Genomic DNA, 15,605 nt, shown 5'->3' with positions numbered 1-15,605 from the left:
CTATCCCACCCCTCTAGATGGTCACAAAGCACCAAGCTGATCTCCCTGTGCTATGCGGCTGCTTCCCACTAGCTATCTATTTTACATTTGATAGTATATATAAGTCCATGCCACTCACTCACTTCGTCCCAGCTTACCCTTCCCGCTCCCTGTGTCCTCAAGTCCATTCTCTGCATCTGCGTCTTTATTCCTGTCCTGCCCCTAGGTTCTTCAGAACCTTTTTTTTTTTAGATTCCATATATATGTGTTAAAATCTTTAGTTATTGACAGCAAAGGAAAAAAATCATCAATAAAATTAAAAAGCAACTTACAGATGGGAGAAAATATATGCAAATCATATATCTGATAAAGGGTTAATATCCAAAATATATAAGGAACTCATACAACTCAGCAGAAAAAGAAAACAATCCGATTAAAAAATGGGCAGGAGAAGTGAATGGATATTGTTCCAAAGAAGACATACAGATGCTCAACATAACTAATCAGGAAAATGCAAATCAGAACCACAATGAGATATTACATCACACCTGTTAGAACGGCTATTATCAAAAACAATAGGTAACAAGTGTTAGAGAGGATTTGAAGAAAAGAGAACACTTGTAACGCTGTTCTTGGGAATTTAAATTGGTGCAGCAAATTTGGGAAGCAGTATGGAGTTTCCTCAACAAATTAAGAATAGAACTACCATATGATCCAGCAATTCAACTTCTAAGTATTTATCCAAGGGAAATGAAATCACTATCTCGAGAAGATATCTGTACCATTACAGCATTATTTACAATAACCAAGACATGGAAAGAACCTAACTGTCCATTGATGAATGAATGGATAAAACATATTATATATATATATATATATAAAATGAACTATTTTTTAGCCATAAAAAAAGAAAGAAATCCTGCCATTTGTAACAACATGGATGGATCTTGAGGGCATTATGCTAAGTGAAATAAATCAGTTAGAGAAAGACAAATACAAATATGATATGACAAATATGATCTCACTGATATGTGGAATCTAAAAGAAAGAAAGAAACAAACAAAAAACACCAAACTTATAGATACAGAGAACAGATTGGTGGTTGCCAGAGGCAGGGATGGGGAGTGGAGGAAATGGTGGTCAAAATGTACAAACTTCCAGTTATAAGATAAATAAGTCCTGAGGATGTAATGTACAACATGAGAAGTATAGCTAATAATACTGTATTATATATTTGAAAGTTGCTAAGAAAGTAAATCTTAATTTACTTGAAGAAAAATCTTAATTTTTCTTTTTCTTTTTTTCTTAAAAATTAAGAAAAATCTTAATTTTTTCTTGTGTTCTCATTACAAGAAAAAATTTAACTATGTTTAGTGATGGATGTTAACCAACTTTATTGTGGTAATCATTTCACAATATATACATGTATCAAATCATTATGTTGTATGCCTAAAACGAATACAATGTTATATGTCAATTATATCTCAATAAAAAAACAAAAAGACTTTTCTCTTTACCTGTAAATGAAAAAGTTCCCACTTAAAAAAAATGACCAAACTGTAGTGACACCTTTATATTTCTAAGTTTTTCTTGAACTTGAACTCAGATACCCACAAGCTGGGTAAATATTTGTAAAACTCCTACCACTTCTGATGAAATTGATAGAGAATGGTTAAAACAGAAGAAACAATTACTATTTATTGCTAGGAAAAATCTTGTCTTTAGTGTCGGTCTCTATGATACCATTTTTACTGTGTTATTTAAGACCCAGAAATGAAGATTATGTATCAAAATGCTTATTTTCTCTTTCTAGATCTGGCACACAGTGCTATGGAATAAATTGTGATCTGGTTAACGCTTAAAGTCTGGCTCCCTCTACTGGAGGATATTATACTTTCCCTCCCTTCCGTTTAACTGAGGTCCAAAAAGCATATGCAGCACAGGGGTTCATAGCTCAGGTTTTTCCAATCTTCATGCATATGGAAATTGCCTGGTTGACCAACTGTGCATGTATAATAAGTTATGTATGATGCATGTCTCTAACATTTTATAGCAATTACTGCATCAAAATAAGTTAATAAATATTTCTTGATGGCCTACTACGTGTCAGAAAAGGAGAGATATACAAAAATGTGTGAGACATGATCTTTGCTCCTCAAAGAGCTTGTAGTTCATTAAGTTGTATGAATGATGATTCCAGGTTAAACACAGCTACCTGGTCTGCAACTCTAAATGGCCAAATTAAGTGACCTTTTTCACCTTAAGAAACACGAATTCTTGACAGACGATTGATAATTTCTTTGCATAGCCACTTAATCTCCTTGATTGAGTGTTAGTTCCCATATAGCTAGCTGTGAGGATTGACTGGCCTTCTGAACTGGAAATTAGTGATTTTGATGAGAGGGTGATATTTGTGTTGGGATGGGTTATAAAATTTTGGTTTCATTATTACTGTAGAAGATGATTTTGGATTATCTCAGTGAATAATCTAAAGTTGTTTTTTAATGGAAATGTTAGACTCTTCATAAATTGATTCCTTAGAAAGCACATCTGCATATCTGGTTCTATTTATTGGTCCAGCAGTCTCAGCCTTAAGCTCATCTTGCAATGCTAAAATGCATATGTAAATCTTTTGTAATCAGTTCAGTATGTTACTTTCATCTGCCCACTGGAACTTCCACATCCATTATAGTAACACCATTCGTACCTACCTGTATGTGTGTATACAGACCCTCACCTAATAGTGAACTAGTAAGCAGAGAGAATAGAGCCCTAAAGCCATTCTGACTTTGTTTGGACCACTCTACTGCTCACTTATTCTGCTGCCTCAAGAAGCAATGTTAAGTTATTATTCATATGCAGGCAGTCCATTGTAGTGATTGCCAGAGCTTCAAGCCCCAGCTCTGCCTTTTGCCAGCTGTTTCACCTTGGGAAATTTACTTAACCTCTTTATGCCTCACATCCCTCCTGAGGTTATGGTGGTGAATAGTAAACTAATATACACGAAGCCATTAGAACAGATCTGGTATATAGTAAGCACATATATGTATCCACTTACATTATTATCACTCGATTTGTAAGTGCAAGGAAAACTAATATGGTATATATAAATTCTAAGAAAGGATTAAAAAGACAACTTACAAAATGAGACCCAACTAAATAAATACCACCTCATGCTGGTGCTGGACACACAGATGTGGGGGAGAGGTTATTCTCTGGGGAGAGTGTGCCTTTTCAGTACCCAGAGGCATCAGTGTGGGAAACCTCAGTTCCAACCTAATGAACTAAATGTCAGTCCCCTGCTGTTCCCATATTTTCTGCTTAGAAGATATAAAATCATTATGGGAATGATTTTTTTTTAAGTCCACTGGGGAGCAGGAACCCCTAGAGTCAAAAGTCAAATAATTGTATCTGAGCACAACACATCTCTCTTCCTCCTGAAACATCTTTAGAAAACATAGACTCTTCTATTTCAAACTCATTGGTAGTTCTTGGGTGCTAGGTTTTAGCATCAAAGGAAAGGCACAACTGCAAACAAAAGGACTCTGTGTTCTTAATATTCACAATGTAACATCAGGTGCTTCCTCAGCACCTCTCTGAAGACTTTAGACAACATGAAATGCCTTCCAGAGCTGAGAATGATTCTGAGGTTTAGCTGTACCTCATTTTCATCAAGGTAGATGGTAAACATGATTATTGCAAATGACTAGAGCTTTTCCAAGCATTTAGGTTTTAAAATTCAGAAGAGATTTAATCAACTGTTCCCTGTTTTATATCACTGACATCTCTTATTTTCAGCCCAGAAATCAAGCTGAGCTAGAATTAAGATCCTGTTTTCCAGGCTGTTTCTGAAAGATAAAAAGACTAATTGGTTCACAGCTTCTTCAAAGCCCATACAACAGGTTGAGTTTTAGAAGTTTAATCATTTGTGTTAGTGTATGGTGTCTTATCTGATTACTGACAAACCGACAACTTCTATGAGCTGTTTTCTCTTAGTGCCTGTGATCTCACCAGCACAAAGCATGGTTTCACCATGAGCATCTTGCTGCTATTAATTGGGGACCTCACATCATGTTACTAGTTGATACAAATCCATTTGGCATTAATGAATGGACAGCATGTACTTCATAGCCATTCTGCTATAAGTTAGCAATGAATAAACCCATTAAAATGAAGGTTTGCTGGACTTCTTGCATTACAATGTGAGGAGATCTGATGACTTGCTTCACAGAGAAACTGCTGAAAACTACTTTTAAAAATATTAAAGCCTCTGGAAATGGTCCTAAGAGCAAACAGCAAATGAAGAAACATCTATTCAGGAAAATCTACAAAAATTTGGTAAGAAAGGTGAACAAGGAGCACTCTCTCCTTCTCTTCTCCCAGCTCAATGAGGCAGAGACTTCATGCCAGACTGCTGCAGCCAACAAGACAGGGATCTCTCTCCTCCCAGTTCCCAGTTGGAGGGCTTTCTTCCCAAGAGAAACAGGACTTCAGCATTTCTTTCTTTTTTAAAAAATTTCCTTTATTCAAGTAGAGTTGATTAACAATGTTGTATTAATTTCTGCTGTGCAGCAAAGTGGTTCAGTTATACATATATATATACATTATTTTTCATAGTCTTTTCCATTATGGTTTATGACAGGATATCATTCTATATATAATAGTTTGTACCTGCTAATCCCAAACTCCAAGTCCATCCCTCCCCCACTCCCTCTTTCCTTTGGCAACCACAAGTTTGTTCTCTATGTCTGTGAGTCTATTTCTCTTTCGTAGATAAGTTCATTTGTGTGATATTTTTGATTCCACATATATGTGATATCATATAGTATTTGTCTTTCTCTTTCTGACTTACTTCACTTAGTATGATAATCTCTAGGTCCATCCATGTTGCTACAAATGGCATTATTTTATCCTTTTTTATGGCTGAGTAGTATTCCAGTGTATATATGTACCACATCTTCTTTTTTTTGTTGTTGTTGTTTTTTTTGTTTTTTGTGGTAAGCGGGCCTCCCTCCGTTGTGGCCTCTCCCGTCGCGGAGCACAGGTTCCGGACACACAGGCTCAGCGGCCATGGCTCACGGGCCCAGCCGCTCCGCGGCATGTGGGATCCTCCCAGACCGGGGCGTGAACCCGGTTCCCCTGCATCAGCAGGCGGACGCGCAACCACTGCGCCACCAGGGAAGCCCTGTACCACATCTTCTTTATTCATTCATCTGTTGATGGACATTTAGGTTGCTTCCATGTATTGGCTATTGTAAATAGTGCTGCAATGAACATTGGGGTGCATATATCTTTCCGAATTATGGTTTTCTCCATATATATGCCCAGGAGTGGAATTGCTGGATTATATGATAGTTCTATTTTTGGCTTTTTGAGGAACCTCTATACTGTTTCCACAGTGGCTGTACCAACTTACATTCCTACCCTTTCTTTCTTTCCTTCTTTCTCTCTCTCTCTCTCTCTCTCTCTCTTTCTTTCTGTTACTGAGTTGTATGAGCTGTTTGTATATTTTGGAAATTAAGCCCTTGTTGGTTGCATCATTTGCAAATATTTTCTCCCAGTCCATAGGTTGTCTTTTCATTTTGTTTATGGTTTCCATTACTGTACAAAAGCTTGTAAGCTTGATTAGGTCCCATTTGTTTGTTTTTGCTTTTATTTCTATTGCCTTGGGAGACTGACTTAAGAAAACATTGGTACTATTTATGTCAGAGAATGTTTTGTCTGTGTTCTCTTCTAGGAGTTTTATGGTGTCATGTTTTGTATTTAAGTATTTAAGCCATTTTGAGTTTATTTTTGTGTATGGTATGAGGGTGGATTCTAACTTTATTGATTTACATGTGGCTGTCTAACTTTCCAAATACCACTTTCTGAAGAGCCTATCTTTTCTCCATTGTATATTCTTGCCTCCTTTGTCAAAGACTAATTGACCGTAGGTGTGTGGGTTTATTTCTGGGCTCTCTCTTCTGTTCCATTGATCCATATGTCTGCTTTTGTGCCAATACCATGCTGTTTTGATTACTGAAGCTTTGTAGTATTGTCTGACGTCTGGGAGGGTTATGCCTCTTGCTTTGTTCTTTTTCCTCAGAATTGCTTTGGCAATTCTGGGTCTTTTATGGTTCCATAGGACTTCAGCATTTCTCATCCTGCTCTCCAGCTCTCTGTTGCTGAGGCTAAGGCCTGGGTCAGTACAATCAATAAATGAGGGCATCCTTCCCATCAGGCCCCACTCACGGAATGGTGACTTACCTTGTGCATGACATGCTGAGAGTAGTGGGGCTCCATCACCCTTACCCCAGCTTATGACATAGTGGCTTTATGCCAGGATAAGCAAACTCAGGCTCCTGCCTCCCCCATCCACCAAGTTCTCAGCTCCTAGAGCACAGGTGTCACTCAGAGAGAAATTTGCCTTTGCTCCTACCCCCAGCTCCAGAGCCCTGGCTCAGAGATTTTCACCTGGGCAAAGAAGCAGGCCATAAAATAGACAGCAATCAATCTCTTCCCCCCAAAACTGACTTCATTCACAATAAACCATGGAGAAATACAAGCCAAAGGGCACTCTTAAGAACAGTGGAAATGGTGAAATGCAGTTGTGAGGCAAATTTGTGGATTTAATAAAATAGAGCTTAGATGGAGGTCGGTTACATCTTGGCTACTTTGCAAGAGAGTACCAGAATAAGACAGTTGGAAGGAACCCTCCTGGGGTGAGAACAAATATCATATGCTGATATCAGAAACCATTCCTTCAAAGGAGCCATAATTTGATAGGATTAATTAATGGAGCTTAATTTATGGAGTTTATGGGTATTATACAAAACAATAGCACAACTAGCTATCAATTAGTGGATTTTAACAGCTGGGTGTGGTCAGAGAAAGAAAAAAAAAAGAGAGCACTACCAATATCACTGTCATCCCAGGGTTACTGAGGGCATACCCAAAGTTTGAAGGATACAAATCAATTGTTTTTTATACACTTTGCAACATGTAAACCAAAAACATGTAAGAAAACTCCATTTATGGTAGCATCAAAATGAATGAAATCTTAGTAACAAATTTAACGAAAGAATTTCAGCATTATACTCTGAAAACTACGAAACAATTTTGAAAGAAATTAAGATCTAAGTAAATGGAAAACCTTCCCATGTCTATGGATTGGAAAAATTACACTGGTAAGATGGCAATACTCCCCAGGTTGATCTGCATTCAACACAATTTCTACGTGAATCTGAGCTGATTTCTTTGTAGAAATTGCCAACTGTGGAAATTGACTTATGTTAAAATTCATATGGGGGCTTCCCTGGTGCCGCAGTGGTTGAGAATCTGCCTGCCAATGCAGAGGACACGGGTTCGAGCCCTGGTCCGGGAAGATCCCACATGCCGCGGAGCAACTGGGCCCGTGAGCCACAACTACTGAGCCTGCGCGTGTGGAGCCTGTGCTCCACAACAAGAGAGGTCACGAAAGTGAGAGGCCCGCACACTGCGATGAAGAGTGGCCCCTGCTCGCCGCAACTAGAGAAAGCCCTCACACAGAAACAAAGACCCAACACAACCCAAAATAAATAAATAAATAAATAAATTTATTAAAAAAAAATTCATATGGAACTGAAGGGGCCAAAAATAGCCAAAAAATCCTGCCAACAAAGAATAAATAAGAGGACTCCTACTTCCTGACTTCAAAGTTTACTACAAAACAATGGTAATGAAGACAGCATGGTACTGGCACAATAATAGATATATACAGACTTATCCCCGTTTTCACTTTCTGTCGTTTTAGTTACCTGCAGTCAACCATAGTCTGAAAATATTAAATGGAAAATTCCATAAATAAACAATTCATAAGTTTAAAATTGTGAGCCATTCTGAGTAGCATGATCAAATCTCACAATATTTCATTTCATCCCACCTGGGATGTGAACCATCCCTTTGTCCAGTTTATCCCACCTGTTAGTCACTTAGTAACTGTCTTGGTTATCAGATTGACTATTGTGGTATCACAGCGCTTATATTCAGGTAACCCTTACTTTGCTTAATAATGGCCTCAAAGAGCAAGAGTAGTGATGGTGGCTGTTTGGGTATGCCAAAGATATGCTTCCTTTAAGTGGAAAGGTGAAAGTTCTCAACTTAATAAGGAAAGAAAAGAAATAGTATGCTGAAGTTGCTAAGATCTACAGTAAAAACAAATCTTCTGTCCATGAAATTGTGAGGAAGAAAAAAGAAATTCATGCTAGTTTTGCTGTTGTACCTCAAACTACAAAAGTTATGGCCATAGTGCATGATACGTACTTAGTTAAGATGAAAATGGCATTAAATTTGTACAATAAAATATTTTGAGAGACCACATTCATATAAATTTATTACAGTATATTGTTATATTCTCTTGTTCTATTTTATTATTATTGTTAATCTCTTACTGTGCCTAATTTATAAATTAAACTTTACCATACGTTTTATGTATAGGAAAAAACATAGTATATAGAGGATTTGGTACTATCCACGGTTTCAGGCATCCACTGGGGGTCTTGGAACAAATGTACCCCCTTTAAGGAGGGCTACTACAGATCAATGGAGTAGAATTGAGAGTCCAGAAATAAATAAATACCTCTATGGTTAACTGATTTGTAACACAGATGCCAATGATCACTCAATGGGGAAAGAATAGTCTTTTCAACAAATGGTGCTAAAACAATGGGATAACCACATACAAAGGAATGAAGTTGGAACCTTACCTCACACCATATATAACAGTCAGCTCAAAATGGACCAAAGGTCTAAGTGTAAGAGCTAAAACTGTGAAACTTTTGGAATAAAATATAGGGTAAATCTTCATGACCTTGAATTTGACAAAGGATTCTTATATATGACACCAAAACCAGGAGCAACAATATAAAAAACAGAAATTGAATTTCATCAAAATTAAAAACTTTTGTGCTTCACAGGACACAATCAAGAAAATAAAAAGACAAGCTACAGAATAGGAGAAAATATTTGCAAATCACACATCTGATAAAGAACTTGTACCTAGAATATACAGAGAATTTTTATGACTCAATAAGAAAAAGTCAAATGAGCCAACTAGAAAACGGGTAAATGGTCTGAATAGACATTTCTCCAAGAAAGATATACAAATCATGAAAAGATGATTGACATTATTAGTCATTAGGGACATGCAAATCAAAACCACAGTGAGATACCACTACACTAACTAAGATGGCTGGAATTAAAAAGTCAGATAATAACAAGTGTTGCTAAAGATATGGAGAAATTGAAACCCTCATACACTGCCAGTGGGAATGTAAAGTGTGGCTGCTTTGGAAACAGTTCCTCAAATGATTAAACACAGTTACCACATGCCCCAGCAATTCTACTCCTAGGTATATATCCAAGAGAAAAGAAAACATACGTTCACACAAAAACTTGCCTATAAATGTGTATAGCAACATTATTAATAATAGCCCAAAGGTGGGAACAACCCAAATATCCATGAACAGATGAATGGATAAACAAAAGGAGGTATATCCATACAATGAAATATTATTTGGCCAAAAAGTAAAAATAAAACACTGAAACATGCTGTAACTTGAATGAACCTTGATAACATCCTAAGTGAAAGGAGCCAGTCACAAAAGACCACATATTTATGCTTCTACTCAAAAGTAAAATCCAGAATAGGGAAATCTATGGAGACAAAAAGTAGATTAATGTTTGCTTAAGGCTGGGGAGGGAATTTTGTTTGTTTATTTGGCCGTACTGCAGGGCTTGTGGGATGTTACTTCCCCAACCGGGGATCGAAACCATGACACCTGCATTGGAAAGGCAGAGTCCTAACCACTGGACCACCAGGGAATTCCCAAAAATGTTTAAAAGATAAAAGGTTGCTGAAAGAAGGAAGACAAATATAGGGATAAAATACATAAAATAGTGTGGATGTTGGCCAGTGTGGGGTTTTGAGCATCTGTGAGGGCAGGATGCCTGGTCATTGCATTACCTGTATCATTTATTGATATGCTGGAGTAACACTGAAAATAATAAATACACATTCAGATTTATCTCCCTAATACTTTAAAATAGAAGGCATTTAGAAACAGAGTCTATAAAGCTTTCTCGTATGTTAGGGACCACAGTCTTCCCAGGGTTCCAAAGTGTTCGCACATCCAGCTTAAAACTTACAATGTCCTTCCAAATCCAATAGTAATTAAGAGTTATCTCTGCTGTATTTTAGAGAAATGAGGCACAGGAAATTTATTATCTTACCCAGCACATATTCCTAAGTATTATATTCTAAAAACCTACATTATCTCCCACTAAAAAGTAAACTCCATGATTCATTCATTCAACAAATGTTTATTACGGTGTTCCAAGCACTGTTCTAAGGACAGTTTTTCTCAGGGAGCAAAACACAAAATTTTATGCCCTCATGGAATGTACATTCTGTTAAGAGGAGACAATAAGCTTAATAAATAAGTAAATCATAGGTGTGTTTGAAGGTAGCCAATCCTATGGGGAAAAGAGACCATGAGAGCAATGGTTTAAAGTGTTTATACATGAAAACCACAGTGCATTCCTTTCACTAACTAAAACTTGAGGTTTTGTGTTTTGAAGACCTCCCTCTTACAGATAATTTCAATGTTGTTTGTTAGCTTCATCCTGATCATACCCTTGAGTTCTTATATTCAGTCAACATTTATTTTGTGTCAGTTGTTTGCAAAAAACTGTCCTGGGTACTAAGGATATTATATAATGATGTGCCCATCATAGATGGATGTTAATGAGTCTCTTCTGCTCTTAGTAGAAAATTTGATATATCTAGGTTCCACGTGAGATGTGAACCTCTTGTCAGCTGGGACTGCCTTGTTCACATCTAACATCCTTAGCACCTTACACAGTGACTGGTACATATAGACATACAACAAATGTTTAATTAATGAAAAAAGTTATTCTGTAACAACAATATATATGCAAAAGGCACACCTCTGTCAGTGGTTGGACATTCTGTTTAAAATATCTTTGGTCTGTCTGAGGTTGACCTGCCTGGGTCTGGACTCCCTTTCAAACCAAGCGAGTCTGCATGGTCGGAGGACCAGGTGACCCGTAGCTTGGCAGGAGCCCAGAATATGCTTCTCTGCGTTGGACATCAGCCAGCATGGGGCCAAGTTCAGAGAGTAACTCCTTCCCTCCTTAGATGTGCTGTTGCAACTCTCCCTTGTGAGCTGATTTTTCATTCCTGTGTTTTGGTTACATTTTCTTATTTCTTGGGGGTCCTGTTTTTAAAGTAAAACAACAGTAGGGTTTGTTAAAATGTCTCAGTCAAATAGTGATTTATTAGCTATGATATAATGACATCAGGAAATAGCAAGCTCTTTGGCTATTTATTTCCCTTGTTATGGATAGAAAAAGTAAGTATAGAGATGTCTCAGTTGCTATGGATACCAAGTCTTTGAGATAGTAGAATTCTTTTAACATAATCCAGTTCAGTTAGGTTGGCTTTTTTCTTAACTATTATGTCTACCCAACATACACTTTTTATTTATTTATTAATTTATTTTTTAACATCTTTATTGGAGTATAATGGTTTTACAATGGTGTGTTAGTTTCTGCTTTATAACAGAGTGAATCAGCTATACATATACATATATCCCCATATCCCCTCCCTCTTGCATCTCCCTCCCACCCCCTATCCCACCTCTCTAGGTGGTCACAAAGCACCAAGCTGATCACCCTGTGCTATGTGGCTGCTTCCCATTAGCTATCTGTTTTACATTTGGTAGTGTATATATGTCCATGCCACTCTCTCACTTTGTCCCAGCTTACCCTCCCCCCTCCCCGTGTCCTCAAGTCCATTCTCTAGTAGGTCTGCGTCTTTACTCCCGTCCTGCCCCTAGGTTCTTCGTGACATTTTTTTTTTTTTAGATTCCATATATATGTGTTAGCATACGGTATTTATTTTTCTCTTTCTGACTTACTTCACTCTGTATGACAGACTCTAGGTCCATCCACCTCACTACAAATAACTCAATTTCGTTTCTTTTTATGGCTGAGTAATATTCCATTGTATATATGTGCCACATCTTCTTTATCCATTCACCTGTCGATGGACACTTAGGTTGCTTCCATGTCCTGGCTATTGTAAATAGAGCTACAATGAACATTGTGGTACATGACTCTTTTTGAATTATGGTTTTCTCAGGGCAACATACTCTTTTTAAATACAAAAAATTACACCCTTTTCTCCCAACATCAGAAAGTGTATTTTAATTTTTTTTCCAATTTTGCCCTGAAATTTTTCATTTTCTTATAGATCCTCTTTTTTTTCACTAGAAAAGATGATTTGGAGAAATAAATATCTCTGGCTTTAATTATATCTAAGCAGGAAAACTGATTTCATTTGTTCCACATAATTACACACAAATATCACAACATGACTGACTCAGTTGTAATGTTCAGATTTTTTAACTCAATCTTTGAAAACCAGGTTGATTATAAAAAGGTATATAATCATTTTATTGGTTTATTGAGTCAGAATTCTTTAAAATAGAATCTCTTTAGGATGAATACTTTTGAACACAGCATTAATTCATTGCTGCAGAGAAAAAAAAAATCACCAAATCTACAAAATAAAACTCAAAGAATGACAATTCATAGTTCAGGAGCGTGAGAAAAGTCTATTCCCATATGTAAAAGTAGTCAGACACCTTGCTAAGAGCACACATTTTAAAAAATTTAAAATGCCAGTTAAATCATCATCCACCTGTTTTTCAAAAGAAATTGTTAGAGTGAATTTATCAAAATCCAGTATGTTTTTGAACTCCTACTTTTGTGCCTCGTTCTTCATTTTAACTTATATATATATATTTAGAGTAGCGTTGGGTTCATCATATAAATTTAAAATTTGTGCAATAAACATTTTTCTGGACTTTTTTTTTTTTAACAATAGAAATTTATTTTCTCACAGTTTTGGAGGCTGGGAATTCCAGGATCAAGGACTGACAGGGTTCTGTTTTCAGTGATAGCTCTCTTCTTGGCTTGTAGATGGGTGCCTTCTTTCTGGACTGTTTTGTTGGAGGCTGCCATGTTAGAGATGAAACGGCCAGTTTATGAGTCACAAGGCCTGGATTTTAGTCCCAACTCTGCCTCTAGTTGTGTGACCTCAGATGAGTCATTTAACCTCTCAGATCTTAATTTCCTCATCCAAGAATTAGACGTCAGACTGCATAATTTTCCAAAGCCCCTTGACATCCTAGAATATCTACATTGCTTTGAAATTTATCCAAATCTCCAATGGATATCCAGCATCAAGGTTAGTAACTGTTTTAAATAGGCATACTGAGTTCAAAATGAAATAGAAAAGAGAAAGCTTTAGAAGTACAAGCCTGCTAGCAACTTTTTTTTTCCAGTCCTGCAGTGCATTTAAAATAGTTTTAAATTTGCAGTGGAAAATAGGAATTATTTCCTATTTCCTATTTCCTAAATCCAACGTTCAGGTGGATCATTTCAAAACCTTTATTTTTGGTGATACTTTCCCCAGATGGAAATTGAGTGTGTAAGAGTAATACTGGCTATTACTAGCACTTATTGCCCTTACTAAATGACAAGCACTTTGCTAAGTGCTGTATATGGCTCTTCTCATTAATCCTCACAGCAACACTATGACACAGATATTGTGATGTTTATTATACAGATAAAAATGGACATAATAAGATCCTAGGTGGCTCAAATACTAAGGTGGCAGGGCCAGAATTTGAATCCATGCTGACTTTATATGTCCAGAGCATATAAACTCTGTCATGCACAGACATTCAAGTGTTTTTTTTTTTGTGGGTTATGCATTCTTCATATGTCATAACATATGTCATTATCTCCTGTGCAGTGGTCCTTCTATGCATGCCTGATCTCAGTGAAAGGTACCACACCCATCAATAAGCAGCAAGACAGAAACTTGGGAATTATACCTGATATTTCCCATTCTCTTATTTCCACTCCCTTACCCATGCAGCCCATCACCAAGTCCATCCCATTTTATTTATTAAATAGCTCTCAAAATGGATTTATGAGTCAGGGTCCCACTTGAAGGGTTTCACCGAAGAGACTTTAATGAAAGGACCATTTATAGCGGTGTGGAAAAACCCAAGCTAACCTACAAGAAATGGTGAGCAGCATGGTGGAGCATCAAGGGACTGACAACAGTGGAATGCTGTTAGCATGTGTTATGAGTTGAATTGTGTCCCCCCCAAAAGATATGTTGGAGTCCTAACCCCCAATGCCTCACCCTCTTGCTTAAGACTTTAACTGGGTCCTCATTGCTCTTAAGGTAAAACACAAATTTAAAACTGGGCTATAAGGGCATGTGGGGTCTAGCCCCTCACCTAGGACTTCTTTCTCACTCTTGCTGTGTGTGTGTATGTGTCTAGCCTCACTGGCTTTCTCTCATTACCTCTAATGCATTGTGCTCCCTCCCACCAGGGAAACTTGGTATGTGGATGCTTTTCCTTCTGCCTGGGTACAGTCCCCACCTTTGTTCTTACTGTGTTAGCCAAGGTTTCTTTCAGGAAATAGAGCAGTCCAGTCAACAGTCCTAATTTTCGAGTCATCTGAGGCTCCAGAATGTGAGTGATCAAATCTTCAGTTGGTTTCAGTCTCCAGCATCAAGTGAGAGAGTCTTCCTGAATAATCAGCTGAACCCAAAACATTGTGAAGTGGGACAAGTCATCCTCATTATTCCCTATCTAAAGTCCCAACCTGTAGAATCCCCAGCCTGAAAGAAAAAAAGATTTTTTTCAGCCACAGAATTTTGAGATAACTTTTAAAAATCAGTGATGCATATATACATAGAAAATGTTTTGGATATATATTTTTTTAAATATTAAGGATGGGTTTGTTTGAGGGGTATGATTGGGAGAAGATACATAGTAGGAAAAGGGAGGAAATGTTTACATGGTAAAGGGAACATGTTCTTTTACAGTAACATGAAGTAGTAGAAGCTTTGTGTATTTGAATGAACCAAGAGTTCTAGAGAGAAATTGACATGGTGGAGGGAACAGTGTTGGAGTTGGAGTGGGAGTGGTCCATGCGGCCTCAGAGCAGGTTTTTGCAGAAGAAATCTCAGCCCTCCCTTCCTTTCCCACTACCACCTTTGATATTTTGGTTTGTGTCTACCAAATGTCACTCCAGAGAGTCAAGGGGAGGAAACAAGCTAGCAGAGTCTTCTATTTGGGGGCTCTCCACAAGAAGACCCTCTTTATTACCGTCAATTTCTACAATAGCTGCTGCAACTACAAACCAAAAATCTTTACATGTGGCTGTTGAAAAGCTATGAATAGATTTAATGAGTGAGATCTCATCCCTGCTCTGTAAAAATTCACAGTGAAAGAATGAGTCCTAGTTGCTACTCCACTGGCTTTTGTTTTTAGTTACACTACTGGTTCCCAGAGACTAAAAAGGACCCTGAGGTGGGAATAAGCCTGATATGTTCAAGTGACTGGGAGAAGGTTAAAGCATCATAAAAAAAGAGGAAGAGAGAAATGAAATCTGAGGGTTAAGTAGAGGGCAGAATATATAGGGCCTTTTAAGCTAAGATAAGTTTGGATTTTACTCAACGCAACAGACAACCATTGGAGGATTGTAAACTGGAAGGT

This window comes from Physeter macrocephalus, chromosome 9 (genome assembly GCF_002837175.3).
Source record: "Physeter macrocephalus isolate SW-GA chromosome 9, ASM283717v5, whole genome shotgun sequence".
NCBI classification, from domain to species: domain Eukaryota; kingdom Metazoa; phylum Chordata; class Mammalia; order Artiodactyla; family Physeteridae; genus Physeter; species Physeter macrocephalus.
The sequence above is the reverse complement of the archived record's forward strand: the minus strand, read 5'-3'. Positions refer to the sequence as shown.